The sequence below is a fragment of the Panthera tigris genome, chromosome D3, assembly GCF_018350195.1.
Source record: "Panthera tigris isolate Pti1 chromosome D3, P.tigris_Pti1_mat1.1, whole genome shotgun sequence".
Taxonomy (NCBI): Eukaryota; Metazoa; Chordata; class Mammalia; order Carnivora; family Felidae; genus Panthera; species Panthera tigris.
This window is the reverse complement of record NC_056671.1, coordinates 83,717,299-83,735,579: the sequence shown is the minus strand read 5'-3', so window position 1 is coordinate 83,735,579 and position 18,281 is coordinate 83,717,299. Positions and strand designations below refer to the sequence as shown.

General features: G+C 35.1%; 1 pseudogene; it reads right to left on the bottom strand.

The window, feature by feature from the left end:
• LOC102951865 overlaps positions 1 to 16,912 on the bottom strand; it is an 83,180-nt pseudogene extending 66,268 nt beyond the window's left edge.
• Between the last annotated feature and the right edge of the window lie 1,369 nt (positions 16,913 to 18,281).

The window sequence follows — 18,281 nt, the reverse complement described above, 5'->3', positions numbered from 1 at the left end:
ATTTTTTTCACATCCTAAGACTTGCAAAGCTATGACTCTGTGTTCATGGGTGAAAGAGAGCTGATGATCATCTCAGACTGAGTGTGGACTCAGCATATGTTTGGTGGGCACATCTTGCTGTCCTCTGAGGTACCTCCAAACCTGAGACACTTCAAGTGGGAAATACTGAAGTAATAAATTAAAGATTAGGAGAAAACAGACACAAAATTAAAATCATATTCTAAAGACTTTGCATCAAATTAAAAGTAGAAAAATATTTCAGTAACAAAAATAACGATACTCTTCTATTATTAAACATCCTATTTCCCCCAAATTAATATTCTTCCACTTGTGGTTAATAATTTCTTGTCCTTCTCCTACTGTCTGCTTTCTGGGTCCATGGTCTCAAATAACAGTTGGCAAGTTAGACGTCAGTGAGAACACTGGGGGCAAATTTGATTTCAAAATAAAGACAAAACAAAAAAAATCTCTTCAACCACACACATCGCTGAGACCTTTCAGTTTACAATGATGTAAAATCAAGCTATGTCTTTCCCAAGGGAAAAAATCAATAATAGAACTCTTAGTTTTCCTTTGATTAATAGATATATAGAATTAATGTGCTCTTAGCAATTTGCTCTGTCTGGTTGCTCTGTGTGTGCGTGTGTGCGTGTGTGTGTGTGTGTGTGTGTGTGTGTGTGTGTAAAATAATAAAATATCAAGGAGCCCTTGGGTGGCTCAGTTGGTTGAGTGTCTGACATCAGCTCAGGTCATGATCTCCCGGTTTGTGAATTCGAACCCCACATCTGCTGCCCAAAGCCGACTTAGGAACCTCTGTTCCCCTCTCTCTGCCCCTCCCCTGCTTGAGCTTTCTCAAAACTAAACATTTAAAAAAATAATAATTAAATACTAAAAAATTCATAAACATAAAGGTATATTTGCCCAATAATTATAATGTGAACACTCTTGTAATTGTCATTTAGATTTAAAATGAAAAAATTGATAACAATTTGGAATTCTTCCTCCAATATGGAACTCTTCCAATAACAATCTCCCTGTACACTGGAACTAGCTCTTATTTTCTAGAACTGCACTGTGCAATAGGTTCCACTAACCACATGTGTATGTGTTTAAACTTAATATGAATTAAAATAAATTAAAAAGTTAGTTTTTCAGTCACAATGGCCACATTCCAAGTGCTCTCATGTACCTTGTGGCTTTCATATTGGACGGCAAAGAGAATATTTCCATCATCAAAGGAAGTTCTGTTGGACTGTTCTGGTCTAGAAACAAAATACTTCTAGGACATAGTAAACCTAAAAAATTAAATTTCATTGTAGCAGGATTCTTGTGCAGAATTATGACACCGAAGCTTTTCTTTCCAGGAAGCAACTTTATTCGTGACGGCAAAAGGTCAGTTGGGTTCATATCTAAAAAGCTGAGCCCCAGAGCTGCATGGTGTAGCCTTTTATACATTTTCTACTTCTTTGTTTCCCATATATGGGTAACATATACACATACAGTCTGATCGGGTGGTCTCATGTTACAGGGTCATGAGGGATGTCACATATGCACATGGCCAGGTTGCCTTCCCTTGTCCTGAGGTCTTTTCTTACCACATCCCTTAGGGAGGGGACTCTACTACGTCATTCCTATAGACCTCATGAAACAAACAAACAAACAAACAAAGGCCAGATATTATTAAAATTAGAAAAGAGAGACTTCATTTCACATGAAAAATTTTGTTTCACCATATTGGAAGTTCACGTTCACCGCCATTATACAGGTTCTAAGAAGCCTCAATAATGACATTAGGGTCTCTCGGCCTGTCTATCATCATTTCTTTCCTATATTATTACAATATTTTCTAGCTCATTGTTCTGCTTGCCCACATGTCCTACTACAATATCTCCTACAAAGCAAGAGAATGACATTTCTAAAGCAGATCACTCCCGGACTCTGTGCCCTCCACCAGCCTTCTTTTTCATTCTGAGTGAGAATCAAAGAGCCTACAGCGGTTTGTGGATCCCGCCTGCCTCTCCCCATTCACTCTCTGTGGTTGTCTCAGTCTCTCTACTGCTCCTTCAACACAGGTGGCCCGTTCCCACCTTGACATAGCACAGGTTGCTTTTTCTCTCCGTGGTACTCCTCCTGTGGATAATAGTGTGCTTCAGTGCCTTCTCTCTTCTAAATATTGTCTCACATGTCATCTTGTATGTGGGACTTAGACATGAAACTAATGTTTATTAAAATTTGTATCTTCACATAAAAATGCAATTTCCATCATGGCAGGAATTGTGCGTTTTCTTGAATGCTGTCTCACTCTGTCCTTTGTATAATATTTGGCACATAGAGGGGTGCCTGCGTGGCTCAATTGGTTAAACATTCAACTTTTGGTTTTGGCTCAGGTCATGATCTCACGGTTCATGGGATGGAGCCCTGCATGGGACCGTGGACTGACAGTGTAGAGCCTGCTTGGGATTCTTTCTCTCTTTCTCTCTTTGTCTTTCCCCTGTTCACATGTGTGAGCTCTCTCTCTCTCTCAAAATAAATGAATAAACTTAAAAAATATTTGGCACTAAGATGGCATTGAGTAAATGTTTATTGGATGATTTTTTGAACATAAAATCATCATAATCCTAAATATGTTCATGAATTGTCCAGTGTAAGAAAAGTATACATGTGCACTAAGAAGAGAGGATTCTTGAGGATAAACTCAAAGAATATAATCTGTCAGTAGAATGTTAGAAAAATTACAATGGCCAAATAGTAATTAATAATAACACATCATATTCAGTTGAACCAGATGCTCATGATGGTGTAAACAGTATGATCACTTCCTTTAGTGTGACCACGAAAGTCACAAAAATATCAGACAAATAATTTTTGAGAATGGCATTGCAATAAGTATACTGCAATTCCACGAGCAAATCATTTCTTTCTAACTCCTTCTAAGCTTTGTATTGCCACCATTCAAAAAAGAAATGATTATTTTCCAATTCTGATTTCTGTGTTTGAACTTTAGATAAACAATTTTCAGAAAGGACCAGTTAGCTAGGTTTTCTTGAAATTTAGTACAGACATTTGTTTGCCTTTACTCAATTGTGACTGTAAAAATAAATACGATATTTTTACAGAAGGGACATTTCAGAAATGCTGAAAAGCATTCCATCTGATACCACATACAACTGAAATTCAAAACCAGAGAAGAGAAAAAGAACCATGACTGTCTCCTTCATATAGTTTTAATTATTTTGTATTACTGTTTCATATATGCTTCCCCTAACCCAGAATTCTGTATGAAAGATCATAAGATTTGGAGATATGCTCAAAGAAAGCAAAGAGCTATTTGGTGCCTCTCATGATGACCTTTTAGAGCATAATTGCCCATCCATTTTGGGCTATCCGTCTATTTGAGTAAAATGATATGAGTGGGAAATGCTCTACTGTGTGTATATCCAGTTTTGCATCTCTTTGTTAAAGCTCATGGAACACTCAATCCAGAACAACCACACACGTATTTCTATGCTGAGAAATACAGAACACTCCATTTACAACATGTCCCATTTGAAAATATATGCGTACATATCCTTTCTGAAAAGTAAATATGTTTTTTCCCTCTAGCAACCAGAGATGTTTTATCACTATAATTTGCCCTTCCCTTAACTCCCTGGAAGAGTCTATGCTTAGGTTCTTTCTCAGAGTAGGAGTTATTACCGGAGATAAATTTTATCTGAATGACCCATTTGTATGGCAAGAAAGACATTTAATTAACATCTCCTTTTCTTCTCATTGCCTTGTGGACTCCCTTCCTCCCCTTTGAAACCCCAGAGTCCTACCCTATTACTTAGCTCAATATGGCATATACTTCATTTTACCTTTCTGTCCTTGAACCTCTCATTATATGGGATTCCTGTATGCACAAAATTAAATTTGTTTTTCTCCTGTTACTCTGTCTCACATCAATTTAATTATACATAAAAAGAACCCGTGAAGGATAGAATAAAAAGTTTCCTCCCCAGCAATCCCCACACTCTAATGGAACTTTCAGTATTTAAATGGGGTTTGGACTTTATTATAGCTTTCTAAGTCTGATTCTAGTGTAGCTTGTACTGTAGTTAGTCACATCATTTTTTTAACTTCATACAAACTCAATAGGCATCTGAAACATTCCAGCTTGCTATTAATAGCCTGCTGGACATATTTATATATCAAGGACTCATATTAATTTAGAGTGGGTACCAGGAAATCAATGTTAATGTATCTTGTGGTGACTATTCAACTTTTAGGAGTAAATAAAGTGAACACAGTTAAATATGAATTGATATATGTCCTATAATACTAATTAAATTTACTAAAATCATTAAGAAAGAAGTTAAAAGTAAACTTATCTCAGAGTGAGCTCAGATAACTCTTCAAGGCTATGGTTAGCCTGATTGTCATTTCCAGACTGGTTACTGCTACCATAGCAAATGACATTTGGGGAATGGGTTAGTGAAATCAGTTAAGCCCATAGAATATACTATACATAGCTAATAGACGTACCATTTCTGCTTAAAGTTTAGTTGGATCTGTCAATGCACTGCATTCAGAGACTGCCAAGTACACATCTGTAGCTGAAGAAGTTGAATGTATAACTCATTGCAATGAAGGAGATCACAGTTATAGGGAACTACAGACATCACAACAAGAGGCTGTTATCAAGCACTAATTATAGGATTTAATCTCATGCCAGGTAATTTTGGGGAGACATCAAGAAGTTAGGGTTTTTCATAATATCAGATGCTATCAGGAATTGGGGACAAATCTATCTTTCTGTATCTTATAAATCTTGTCTATATGGTGGTAGAGATGAAGAAAGGCCAAAGCTGCGATTGGTTAAGAAGTAGAAGTCATTTTGTTAGCCAGGATAAAGGGATGTTTAATGTTCATATTATGGCTCGTACACTCTTCATGTTTGTAAATTTGTTAAAACATGATTGCAGAGTGAAACTATTTTGTCTTGATCCAGCTAGGCCACAGACAGAGCTTCTGTGATATAATATTGGTTGTGTTCAAGAGAAGAATACCAAGACGTGGCTGTGAGGGCCAGAACAGCTCACAGAGGCCAGTGGCTGCTGAGGGGAGCAGGTGTAAAGTGTGCCTCTTTGGCACAAGGATTATTTTTTGCTGAAGGCCATCAGAACCCCACAGATTCAGGAACAGCTCTTTACTTCCATCTCACGGCCTAAATTTACATTGGAAATGGGGCCTGTACCAGAAAGAGATCTATTCCTAGAGATTCTTTTTTACTGAAGAAACTTATCTACCAGGGTAATCTTTGTTTTCCAAATATCTCCTCACCCTTCCTGTGAAATGGCTCCCTTCTCTTCGTATCCCCGGATCCCTACCCCTTTCTGAAGGTCTGAATGGTATATGTCTCAAATACCTGGCTGCCCCTTTGGTCTTATATTTTTATGGCGATCCCATATGTATGAAATTTGGATTTTGTAGGTGAGATATCAATAACACTCAATTATTTAAAGTTAAGAAAACAAAATAAAGTTCATTAATGAGTTCCATGGCATATAGTTATACAGTGATGGAAACATTTATTATTTTATGTGTAATATACTAATCTACCGTAATAAATCATCGTTCAAAGAAAATGCTAAATTTTTTCAATCTTAAATATTTTCAATCTAGATATCTCATGATGACACAATCATCAAGACCTATGATATTTACGATTTCTCTAAAACCGTCTTTCTACCATGATTTCCTACAAAATATTCCATTAAACAACCTTCCAATTTATTTATTTGTTTTTTGTTTGTTTGTTTGTTGTTGTGATTTGCACTCTTTTAACTGCTGGAATTGATTTTTGGAGTATTGCCTTTAAATATGAATTACGCCACTTCTAATATATTGTGGTAATTATATAATAAAGATAATTATGGAGTAATGATAGCAGTAAAATTTTATTAAGTCATATCATGTTGTAATGACTAAGCATTTGCAATTTATTATAAATATCTTATTTTTCTATTAGCTCATATCTGGCACAAGGCAGTGACCCTTTACTAAATTTGTTTGTTTCTTTGTTTATCACATACACCAGGTCACTTAAATGAGCTTGTGATACACTTGAATTGATTAGAAAACATTTCATCTTTACAATATTTAGCTTTTCTGTTTCAAATAATAAGTAAGCTTCTTCATTTACTATTTGTCTTGTATTTAGAAAATCTAGTGAACTTTATTGTAATAATTGCTCAGTTAAGTCCCTTCAGATTTCTTGAGTATATAATCAAAATGTTTCCAAATAACAAGATACTTATTTTTTTCCCCAGAAGATTCTTTTATGATTTTATGTATTGTATTAGTCAGAATCATAACAGCTTTGTAAATATGATACAAACTAATATCTTAAGATCTTTGTTAGACTGTTTCTAGTATATTTTCACTATATCTTTAACATTTAAGAATAGAATATTACTATTTATGGGCATACAAACAAAACTATATTACATAATCTCTTCAACACTCTAGAACAAACTCAATCCCTTCCTTGAATTTATCTTTATTTCTAAAATTATATCAAATAAATTTTGCAAATAGTACAACATAGTAGAAACAAGACAGAATTTCAAACCAAATATGGATGTTGTGGTAATTTTTGTGTTATTACTCTCAAAAAATTCTTATATTTAATTAACGGTAAATATATGATTTTATGGCAAACTAAATGTTTTACCTATATTTTTCTTAAATAGAAGTTAATAGTCCTTAGTTATGTTCATAAAGCGTATCATCATTGTGGGATTATCATTATATGGTTAGTAGACAAACAGCTTGAATCAAACAAAATAGAAAGAAGCAATTAATATATAATAAAAGTCATTGGGGTGTTAAAAATTTGGCTTAATGAAAAGTTGGCCCAACATATTGCTATTATCAAATTGAAAAACCAAAGCAAATACCTAATACCATTTCTTTCCCTCACTAAATGCAATTCCCTGGTTACTTTATTTCAGGTTGAGAATATACACTATAGTAACATACATTTTGTTTTCAATTATTATTGTTTGATTATGAAGAGCAGGCTGAATTCTAAATTAACTAGGGAATTTGACTTAAATTAACAGAAGACTATTAAGCAAACTATCAGTCTGATGCTAAATATGATTTTACATATCTGTTAGTCTGCTTTTTAAAAATATTCTGAACATTTTTATGAATGACAACTTGTTCATTTATTTTTTTTAAATACTAGCATATTTCAGAGATAATTTAAGTGGCAAAGTAGAAGTGGATTAATCAGACTTGGTCTCAGGCACAGACAGAACAAAAAGATCAAAATCTAAGCTTCTAATTTCATATTGAATTACTACGTTGCACACCTGGAACTAATATAATAGTGTATGTTAATTTTACTTCAATTTTAAAACAAAACTAAACAAAACTTCCAGTCAAGAAATAAGTTGAGGATCAATATCTAGTTTCTAAAATGGAGTAAAAAAAGTAAAATATAGGGGCTCCTGGGTGGCTCAGTTGGTTAAACATCTGACTTTGGATCTTGACTCAGGTCATGATCTCAGGGTTCTTGGGTTCCAGCCCAGCATCGGGCTCTGTACTGAGAGCATAGAGTCTGCTTGGGAGTCTCCCTCTCTCTCCCTCTCTCTGCCCCTCCCCTACACACTGTTTCTCTTTCTCAAAATAAATAAATAAACTTTATAAAAAGTAAAAACTTAGAATGAGACATGAAACAGATTAAGTGCATGAAAAATTTAGCCCTAGCAAAAGCAAAATAACAATAACAACAATAATAATTTTGTCTATTAAAATTTGGTCTACAAATTTTGTTTTTGTTCACTAAACTCTGGAAGAGTCAGTCAGTTGCCTTTTTTAGAAATATCAAGGGGGTATATTTTCAGTTGTGTGTAAATTTCCTGAACTCATAATACAGAAGAGAATTTTCAAATGTCCCATAATTAATATTATCATATGAAAGTCTATTTCAATAAATTTGGATGAGCAAACCATAACATTAGGCAGAACGTTAATATAAAAACATGCTCTCAATGTCTTTGTACAGTAGTGATAGATTTGAGGAAATTATTTCCTTTACTATTCAAACATAAACTAAAGCAACAAAAATATTTTGAATACATATTTATAAATGATCTTGCTAATCAGAATATTTTCTTCAACAATTCTGTTGATTATTTAATAGAAACATTTCAAAATATATTTACTTTGATAATTAACAGTAGAGAGCAAAGAGGGAGTGATGTTTCTGCAGTAATTTGCATGACAAATAACATTTTTCAGGATGCTTACTTTGTTTCACAAATTATGGCATAAATTCAAAAATCTGGTGAAAATTGCCAAACGGCCTTGTTTATAGCGCTATGACAAAACCCCAATTTTCAGTAGTATCTTTTTAATTGTCAAAATAAAATTAAATGGGGAGAAATATCTTGCCAAGTTAAATGAAATCATCACCATTGAACAGCAAGTAGAGAGATATTTATGAAAGTATTGAATTGTCATTTATGCTAAAAAGTTTTTTCTCAGGCCAGCTAGTTTACTTTGCATACGAAAGACCTGAGGTAATACGTCAAGGACTCTCCCATTATTAAGAAGCAAATGATTTTTAGAAATGGAACTTGAATAAAGTTTAAAAAATTCTCTTCATTGTGAATTTGTATAGCCATTCTCATTTGGCACTCGTTTTTACCAGAGCTCCAGCGTTTAATGTCACGATTTGTACTTCCATCAGCTAGATTTATTATTTTAAACACTTGAATAGGTTTTTATCAAATATATGTGAGACCAAAAATATATTTGGGCATGTGGCTTTTGAGGCTCAAACTATAAAAATTAATTAAAAAAACAATATTTAGAGCACAGTATGTTAAAATAAATGTCAAAACTCCAATCATAATCTTTTTGGCCCACTCTTGCAAACCGTTTAAATCATCATTACGAAGAACAAAGCTGGAGGTATCACAATAACAGATTTCTAGATATAACACAATGCTGTCGTAATCGAAACAGTATGGTACCACCACAAAAATAGACACACAGAACAATAGAGCAGGATAGAGATCCCAGAAATAAACCCACAATTATTTGGTCAGTTAATCTGTGAAAAAGGAGGGAGGAATATACAATGGGAAAAAAAAAAAAGCTGTCTCTTCAACAAACAGTGTTGGAAAAACTAGACAGCTATGTGCCCAATAAAGAAACTGGATCATTTTATTACACCATATACAAAAATGAACTCAAAATAGATCAAAGATCTAAATGTGAGACCTGAAGCCATAAAATTCCTAGAAGAAAATACAGGCGGTAATCTCTTTGACATCAGTTGCAAAAATATTTTTCTAGATACGTCTCCTTTAGCAAGAGACACAAAAGCAAATTTAAACTACTGAGACTGTACTGAATAAAAAGCTTTTACACAGTGAAGGCAACCATCAATAAAACAAAAAGACAGTGCACCAAATGGGAGAAGATATTTGCAAATGATGTATCTGTTAAGGGGTTAGTATCCAAAATATATAATGAACTTAAAGTACTTAGCCCCAAAACCCAAATAATCCAATTAGAAATGGGCAGAGGTGGCTGGCTTGCTCAATTGGTAAAGCATGTGAGTCTTAATCTTGGGATCATCAGCTTGAGCCCCATGTTGGGCCTGGAGCCTACTTAAAAAAAACAAAAAGGACAGAAGACATGAACAGACATTTTTTCCAAAGAAAAGATACACATGGTCAACAAGCACGTGAAACAGTGGTCAACATCACTAAACCTCAGGGAAGTGCAAATCAAAACCACAATGAGATGTTACCTCACACCTGTCGAAATGGCTAAAATCAAATCACAAGGAACAAGTACAGGTGAGGATGTGGAGAAAAAGGAAGCTTTGTGCACTGATAGGAATGTTAACTGGCACAGCCACCGTGGAAAATAGTATGGAGACTCCTCAAAAAACTAATAGACTTGTTTTCACTACGGAGTCACTACCCAAAGAAAATGAAAACACTAATTTGAAAAGATATATGCATCCCTCTTTTTATTACAGCCCAGTTTACAATAGCCATGATTTGGAAGCAACCTAAGTGTCCACGGATAGATGAATGGATATAGAAGAATGGATATAGAATGGGTATATATAGTATAGAGTATTACTCAGCCATAAAAAATAAGATAAAATCTTGCCATTTGCAACAACATGCAGGGATCTGGAGGGTATAATGTTAAGTGAAATAAGTCAGTCAGAGAAAGGCAAATACCATGTGATTTCATTCATACGTGGAATTTAAGAAGAGAAAAGAAACAGAAAAAAAGAGACAAAGAGAAAAAGAGCCTCATTTAAATATACAGAAAGGGTAAATATATGTGAAAGGGTTAGATGAATGGGGGGATGGGTGAAATAGATAAAGAGGATTGAGTGCTCTTATTATCATGAACACTGAGTTATGTATAGAGTTGTTGAGTCACCATATTATACACCTGAAACTAACATAAAATTGTATGTTACCTATACTAGAGCTAAAAAAAAAAAATTAGAAAGATGTTTAAAGATGCAGGTCTCAAAAATTTCAATAAATTTATTGTCTTATAAATATTCTCATGAAGCATAACTTAATAATTCTCTTTCCACGACATCTCAAAGTAGTTTGAAATGCGAATTTGGTAAAGGATAGACACTATTTATTAATACCATAAGACTGAATTCACTTTCTTTAGAGGGATCCTGTATGTATGTTACTTGTCTTTTAAAGATTTTTTAATGTTTTTATTTTATTTTTTGAGAGACAGAGCCTGAGCAGGGGAGGGGTAGAGAGAGAGGGAGACACAGAATCAAAAGCAGGCTCCAGACTCTGAGCTGTCAGCACAGAGCCTGATGTAGGGCTTGAACCCACGAACACTAGCTCATGACCTGAACTGATGTCTGACACTCAACCAACTGAGCCACCCAGGCATCCCTGTACGTTTCTTATCTTTATTTGTCCTTTATGGTATAAACGTTATAAACCCCTTGACAATTAATTCATGCAAAGTTGCCTTAAATTTTTTTTTGTTTAAAGTTTTTTTTATTTTTGAGAGAAAGAGAGAGACAGAGCATGAGCAGGGGAGACACAGAATCTGAAGCAGGCTCGTGACTCTAAGCTGTCAGCACAGAGCCCAATGCAGGGTCGGAACTCATGAACCATGAGATCATGACCTGAGCTGAAGTCGGAGATTTAACCGACTGAGCCATCCAAGCGCCCACACATTTGTCTTTTAAAAGGCAGTAATATTATTGAAATATATGGAGTAAATTACATTATTATTTATATGATTCTTCTTGAATTGATAGTTTAAGCTTTAATTAAAATAAAAAGTCATATTTAAAATAAAAAAACATGTTTTGCATAATTATTTGTCTTTTTAACTCACATAATAAAAGTGGATCAGGAAAATTCTATGAAAGGAAAGGAAAATTTGCTTTCACGTGATGGCAGTGAAAGATTATTCTCATTATATTGTACAAATATTCAGTTTGTTTTCTGCCCAAGCTATTTTAAATAATTACATTTTTACCATTGTTTTAGCAGATTTAAATTCCTTGCTTTATCAATTTAATGATGGGCACTATATTCAGTAACTACTACATTAATTATACTTAGAAGTGTAAATGATATAAGGTTGTCTTAGTTGTCTTTGTGCTAGGGCAAAACACCTTTGACTGGATGGCTTAAAGAAGATATTTATTTCTCACAGTTTTGGAGGATGAGAAGTCCAAGGTCAAGACACCTGTGGATCTGGAAGTGAAAGTTCAGATAAACATAGTGAAGGGAAATAAAAGAAATCTCAGAATTTAAGTTACTACAAAAATGAGAGAAAAAAAAAACAAAAAAAAAAACAACCAAGTCTGGGGACTAGGGGCAGATCCAGCTCAAAAAGTTGTTCAGACAAATAATTTCACGTGAAAACCAGCAACAGGGAAGGATCAAGGCACAATTACATTCTCAAGTATCATCAACAATAACATCATAAGTAGAAAAGCATGCCAACAGAAAGACATGTTTACAAAATAATTCAAAACAGTAGCTTACAATTTCAAAACTAGATATAATATGGTAGGGGAATTATAATATGTGAACTAGCATCAAATAAAAAGGAGTGAAATTCAGAAGTGAGAGAGTCTACCTCAAGAAAAACCATAGAAATAGAAGAAATAAAACCACGTCCAAAATGAAGCCTAAATTAGAAAGAAAATATGAGCTGAAACATAACAGATCCTGTCTTTAGAGAAAGAGACAGTGAAAGGAATTGAGAAGAAAACATTCTAAAAATAAGAAGAAATGGCGATACCCATTCTGGCCAACATGGAGTAAGTAAGACCAGATACTCTCCCACTTGAAAAGTTTTAATATGGACAAAATGTGTTGGAAAATAGTTTTCAAGACTTTGGACAAGAGAAAATGGAGAGTGATGCCAGAGCAAGAACCAATGTGTTGTGCATGCTTTTCCTATTAGGAAAACTCTTTTCTAAAATATTGCCGGCTATACAATAACCACCCTGGAAAGACAAGAGCCGATTGTTCCATATGAAATAAAGGAATGTGTTTATACCTTAAGACAGAAATTAAGAGTCACAAAAATTTCCCTAATAAAAACGGACAAAACTTTTTATTATAAGCTTGGAAAATAAATTATATGTTGGCAAATATATAATTGGACAATATAATATATATATTGGCAAATAATTATATAAGGATCAACTTGTAGAATTTATCTAGTGCAAGCAAATCATTAGAATAATTACATGTGTTGACTAATTAGGTTTAAAATTTTAAGTCTTAATTGTCTACTCTCTGGTCACATCCAGTTTAGAATAATATAAGAACATAACACTTAATTTTTGAAGGTCTTGAGTTTTTGTTTTTAAATATTTCATGAAATGTGTGATTATTTTGAAGTTTCTATTTCTCTATATTAATTTCATGGGTCAAATGTACTGTCAGTATTTCTGTGAATAATTTAACATCACGAAAATGTTCCAGTAAGTTGAATTTTAATAACGGATGTCTTTTTAAAGCAACTGTCTTGCAAACCTCAGGAAATGCTCCACTGCATATCATTTGGACTTAAAGACGCCACCTCTGATTTGCGGGTGCCAGTTTTAAATAGCATCTCTTTGGGGCTCCTGGGTGGCTCAGTGGGTTAAGTGTCTGACTCTTGATTTTGGCCCAGGTCATGCTCTCGCTGTTGGTGGGTTCCAGCCCCACATTGGGCTTTGTGCTGTCAGTGCAGAGCCTGTTTGGGATTTTCTCCCCCCACCCCCCCACCCCCCCGCCTCTCTCTGACCCTCCCTTGCTCTCTCTCTCCGTCTTTCAAAAAGAAATGAATAAACATTAAGATTATAAATATCATCTCTTTGACTATACTGATTATGTTACTCTGTGACATAATACTACATATGATTTCCAAGATCCTTAATTGACTGTCCTTGGACAACAATAAAATCAAGTGAATTTATTAAGTCATTTTTGATTACTTGGGCATTTCTGAGGTTAAGAGGTTAAGGTAGATAGAAAAGTGCAAATACTGATCAATGTACTATACTGCCCATAGACACATTTTATTTTCTTTTTGTCAATCTCCAACTTAATGATAAATTAAACTAGCAGGTGCTCTTATGATAAAGTGATAAAATGAATACGTGACATGTGAACTAAAATGGAAAATTTAAATAATGTTGTCATTTCACCATGAAATTGATGGCGTATGTGGAAGTACATAAATGTAAAAGTATTTTTACAGGTTTTAAAAATTAAGAATTAGAGCGACAAGAAAACCAATAGATCTGGAAGAAATTTCTCTCTGCTGCTTGGACGCCATGGGTCCCTTCCATCAGCAAAAACTTCACTTCCTGAATCGCTCGCTTTTTTTAGCTTCCATGCTGATTTTTGACATTTGATTCATATGTTTAAAAATGATCTTTTCTGAAAAAGTTAGAGTCCTCATAACTATTGTTATTTGATTCTGTTTGTCTTAAACATTGCCACTCTGATGAATTAAAGCTAAAACTTAAATGATTTTTTTGTCTATAGTTACATACGACCTCACAGCCACCTATTTGTGTAATTAAAAAAAAACCTCATTTGAAAGGATATTTTTGACATTACCTTCTCAATTTGAGTGTGAGGGACTTGTTTCCTATTTTGACTGGTTTCACGGGTATATACACATGTCAAAATTCTTCACATAAGTATTTTAAATATATAAAGTTTATTGTACGCCAATTATACCTGAGTTAAATTTTTTAAAAGTGCCATATGCTTGCATCAGTTTACAATAACATTAAGCAGATATTAGCATTTTGAAGTCCACACATATTTTATTCCTTTGGGATATCTCTGTAGCACTTGATTGAAAGTTGTAGATTAAATATCAAGCAATTGCAGACAGTAACGATTCATATGTATTTTCTGTCTCGCATTATTTTTTTGGTACCATATGCATTTAGGTTTTTGGTTGATTTTTGCTAATGAAAAGATCAGATAAATAAAACCATTTTTATTCTTGGAAATGCTCTTCAGAGTAATATACTATGCTGCTCTGTCTTGTTTTCCCTAGAAACTGTTGAAATGAAACAGTTTCTCATGTAAGGAAAAGAAAATGAAGACATTATTTTACGCCTTAAAGAAGAAATACATGGTCTTTCATGAATATAAGTTTTAATGACAGGTTAATTTAATAAATCCTCCTAGAAAAAAGATGTTTTTAGGATTATTCTTCGGACTGTAATGTCATCAGGAGTGAGACTTTTAAACTTTTTATTAACATAGCTATTTCTTCAATCACTATCAGTTTTCTTTCATTAAAAGGTGTTGAAAACTAGATTGCTTTAATTTCTTATATAAAGAAATGACGGGTAACAGAAATAACCATAAATTTCCCTTTTCATTTGAACTGGTATTTCTTTTCTTTTTTCTTTTTAATAATGTTTGTTTATTTTTGAGAGACAGAGACAGAATGTGAGTGGGTTAGGGGCAGAGAGAGAGGGAGACGCAGAATCCGAAGCAGGCTCCAGGCTCTGAGCCGTCAGCACGGAGCCCGACGTGGGGCTCGAACTCAGGGACCGTGAGATCATGACCTGAGCTGAAGTCAGATGCCCAACCGACTGAGCCACCCAGGCACCCCTTCTTCTTTATTGAGATAAAAACACATACAGTAAAATTCACAGATGTTAAACAGTTTAATGAAATATTTCAACTGTCTCCATTCAACTTTGTCAAGATACTGAATGTTTTCATTCCCGCAGAAATTTGCCTGACCCTTTACAGTCATTTTCCTCTGTGCCCCAGAGGCAATAATTTTCCTGATCCCTTTCATCAGACATGAATTTATCTTGAAAACCTTAAATTTAATAACATCTTAGTTACTTAATGCTGTGAAAACTTAATTTGCTTCTGTAAATATGAGCTTCTTTCTTCCTTGGTGAGTTCTACCCGTTCTACTAGTTTTTCATCACAGCTAAGAGTCATGAAATGACAGAAGCAATTAATCAAATGCCTATATATGTATATATAAAACTATATATAAAGTTTAGATTTATAGTTGATAGTCTCATCTTCTGAATTTAAGGGTAAATAGAAAAAATCATTGGGGATAGTTTTGTTTGCTGAGAGTAAGCTAATGTTCTTCAGAAACATGCTGTCTAAAAGACTCATCCTTTATGTCTGAGGAATAATGTTGTAATTCTGTAATACGATGCTAAATAAAATTTGAAATTTTATAAAAGTATAAGAAAAAGAGCTAGAAAGGGAAAGCAGAAGCTTCATTTGCAATAATGTGAAAAATTATACATATATATATATATATATATATATATATATATATATAAACAGAAAGCTAAAGCATGAACAAATTAATTTCCCTCCTCCGTGAAAGAAATGGAATTTTTAGAACCTATTAGGCTATGTGTATATATGGTATGTATATGTTTTAATACACAGTATCAGACTAAATGGATAGCTCTGGACCGGATATTTGCCAGAAGCCAGATACCCAAACCTGAAGTCCCTATCAAACACTTGGAAATTGGGTGGGGAATTTCTATGCACTGGAGAATATCTAAAATTAAAACAAAATCCCCTTACTCCCCTTACTCGTGTGATTTTGTTTTACCTTTTTAGCACAATAGATGATGCTGCGTTATTGAATACCGAAATATGATATATTCTTGCTCTCACTCTGCTATCACAAGTGGAGAAAGCAACTCAGAAAGAAAGCTTGCACAGCACTCTGGAGGATTTTTTTTTTTCCTAGAGTCTACTCCGTACTCCATTTAGACATTAAAAAACATATATAATAATTTTTTTTCAGAGTTGTATTCTTATATATGTAAAGGGACTTGGATAGAAATGCTTTGTCTGTGTTTTGGGCGGGGTCGCAAAGGTTGAAACTGGTGCACCCAGTGACAATATCTGTGTAACCTAAAGCAAGGAACTGGAGGTTAGCAATCGAGTTTCACCCTGCTGGTGATCACCAAGTGAAGTAAGTCCGTACTGAAGCGAGGATTTCTTTGGAAAAAGTGTTCCATGTGCCGTATGTCCCCACAGCCCTGCTGTGCTGTAGGGGGGAATAGAAGAGGCACCTTTCCCTTTGCCTTAGGCTAAGTGGATGGGTCTTCAAGGTAAACACTTATAGGATCTGACGGGTATTTCCTGGCATTTTGGCCCGAGTTGACAGAGACAAAAATTGTCAGAACTAGCCGTGGGACCAGGTGTGTGAGATTGCTTTGGGCAAAGTGCACCTGGGAGAGGAAGCCCAATCTTGAATCCTAACCAGAAAATTACCTAACGCAGTGATTTTCATGGCCTGGTGCTTTGACCAGCAGCATCGGTACCACAAGGAAGCTTGTGAAAACTGCAAAGATTGAGACCCCCATCTCCGTGTTTGTTTTTGCTTTTGTTTTAATTGAAAGCTTGTGATTAACAGACTTTCCAGGTGATTCTTACTCTTGGTAACACCTGAGGACCACGAGGCTGCGGAAATGCCGCTGGCCTGGCGAGTGCCGCGTGGGGAGGCCCGCCCGTGGCCCGATGCACAGAGAGGAGACAGTAGGTTGCATCAAGAACATGGATGTCAGAAATCCAGCGGGAAGCGCTCTCCCAGGGAGGGACCCAGGGCAGGAAGACCCAGCAGTTGTGCGTCCACAAATTCCCGAGGAATCAGCTCGAGATTACACCGCACTGGCCTTTCCCCTAATCCTACCCCAGAGCCCAACTCAACCTTGATGATGGAGGTGGTTCTCTGACTCCTGGGTACACCTCACGACCAAAGTCCTGAGGAGCTTTACAAACACTTACACAAGGTAAATTGAAGTTGAAACTCTGGGCGGAGTCCTGTTAATTCTGATGTAGTAAGTGGAAAATGCCCTGGGGGTAGCAGGAAGGCGACCTGGTAAAGACAGAGGAGAAAGAAGAAAACGACCTTATCCCATTCTCTGTCCCTTACAGTACCCCAGCCTGAGGATGGGGTTGAGGGTAGGAGGAGGAAGCTTTACTAAACAGAGCTTTTATATTACTAACTTCATTAATATTTTTATTCACTCAGCCAATACTGGTGGAGACCCTCTTGTACAGTGTTGGGGATAGGAAGTGAATGAAAAGCGGTATCGGTGTTCTCCTGGAGCTGGCATTCCTGTTGAATAAGGGAGATGATAAACTAAGAAGAAATATAAAGTGGGGCCAGGGAATAAAGACGGCATGATCTTGCTATCACTCAGACTGGTCAGGAAATACCTCTCGGACTGAGAGGACTGACATTGGAGAAGAAACCCAAATGAAGTCAGGCCTAAATAAATCAGAATGTTATGGCGACTGTAAGAGTCTGACTTTTATCATCTTTGAACACCCGGGAAATCGATGGGACTTAGCCTGTGATTTCTTTCAAGGGCATGAAGAAACTGACAAAATGATTTTAGCAGGGTGTGTTGGGAAATAGTAAAGTTATGTCCTACTTACAATTTATACAATATGGCTCATTCAATAAAACCGCTGCGTATATTTGATGCACCTGCATCGTTATAAAAGAAGCCACTCTTGTTTTAAACACAAACAATAAAAAATGCTCTGCTGAGGCTTTTTAAATATCTTTTTTATGACATTTGTGAAATAAGTATAAGATATTGAATTATACAGCTCCAGTCAAGTTTGTATTCATTTTATAAATAAATACTGTGTGCTTACAGTGTGCTCAGTACTATAACGGGCACTATGGGAAAAAATATGTTTCAGTCCATGCCTTCAGGAAAC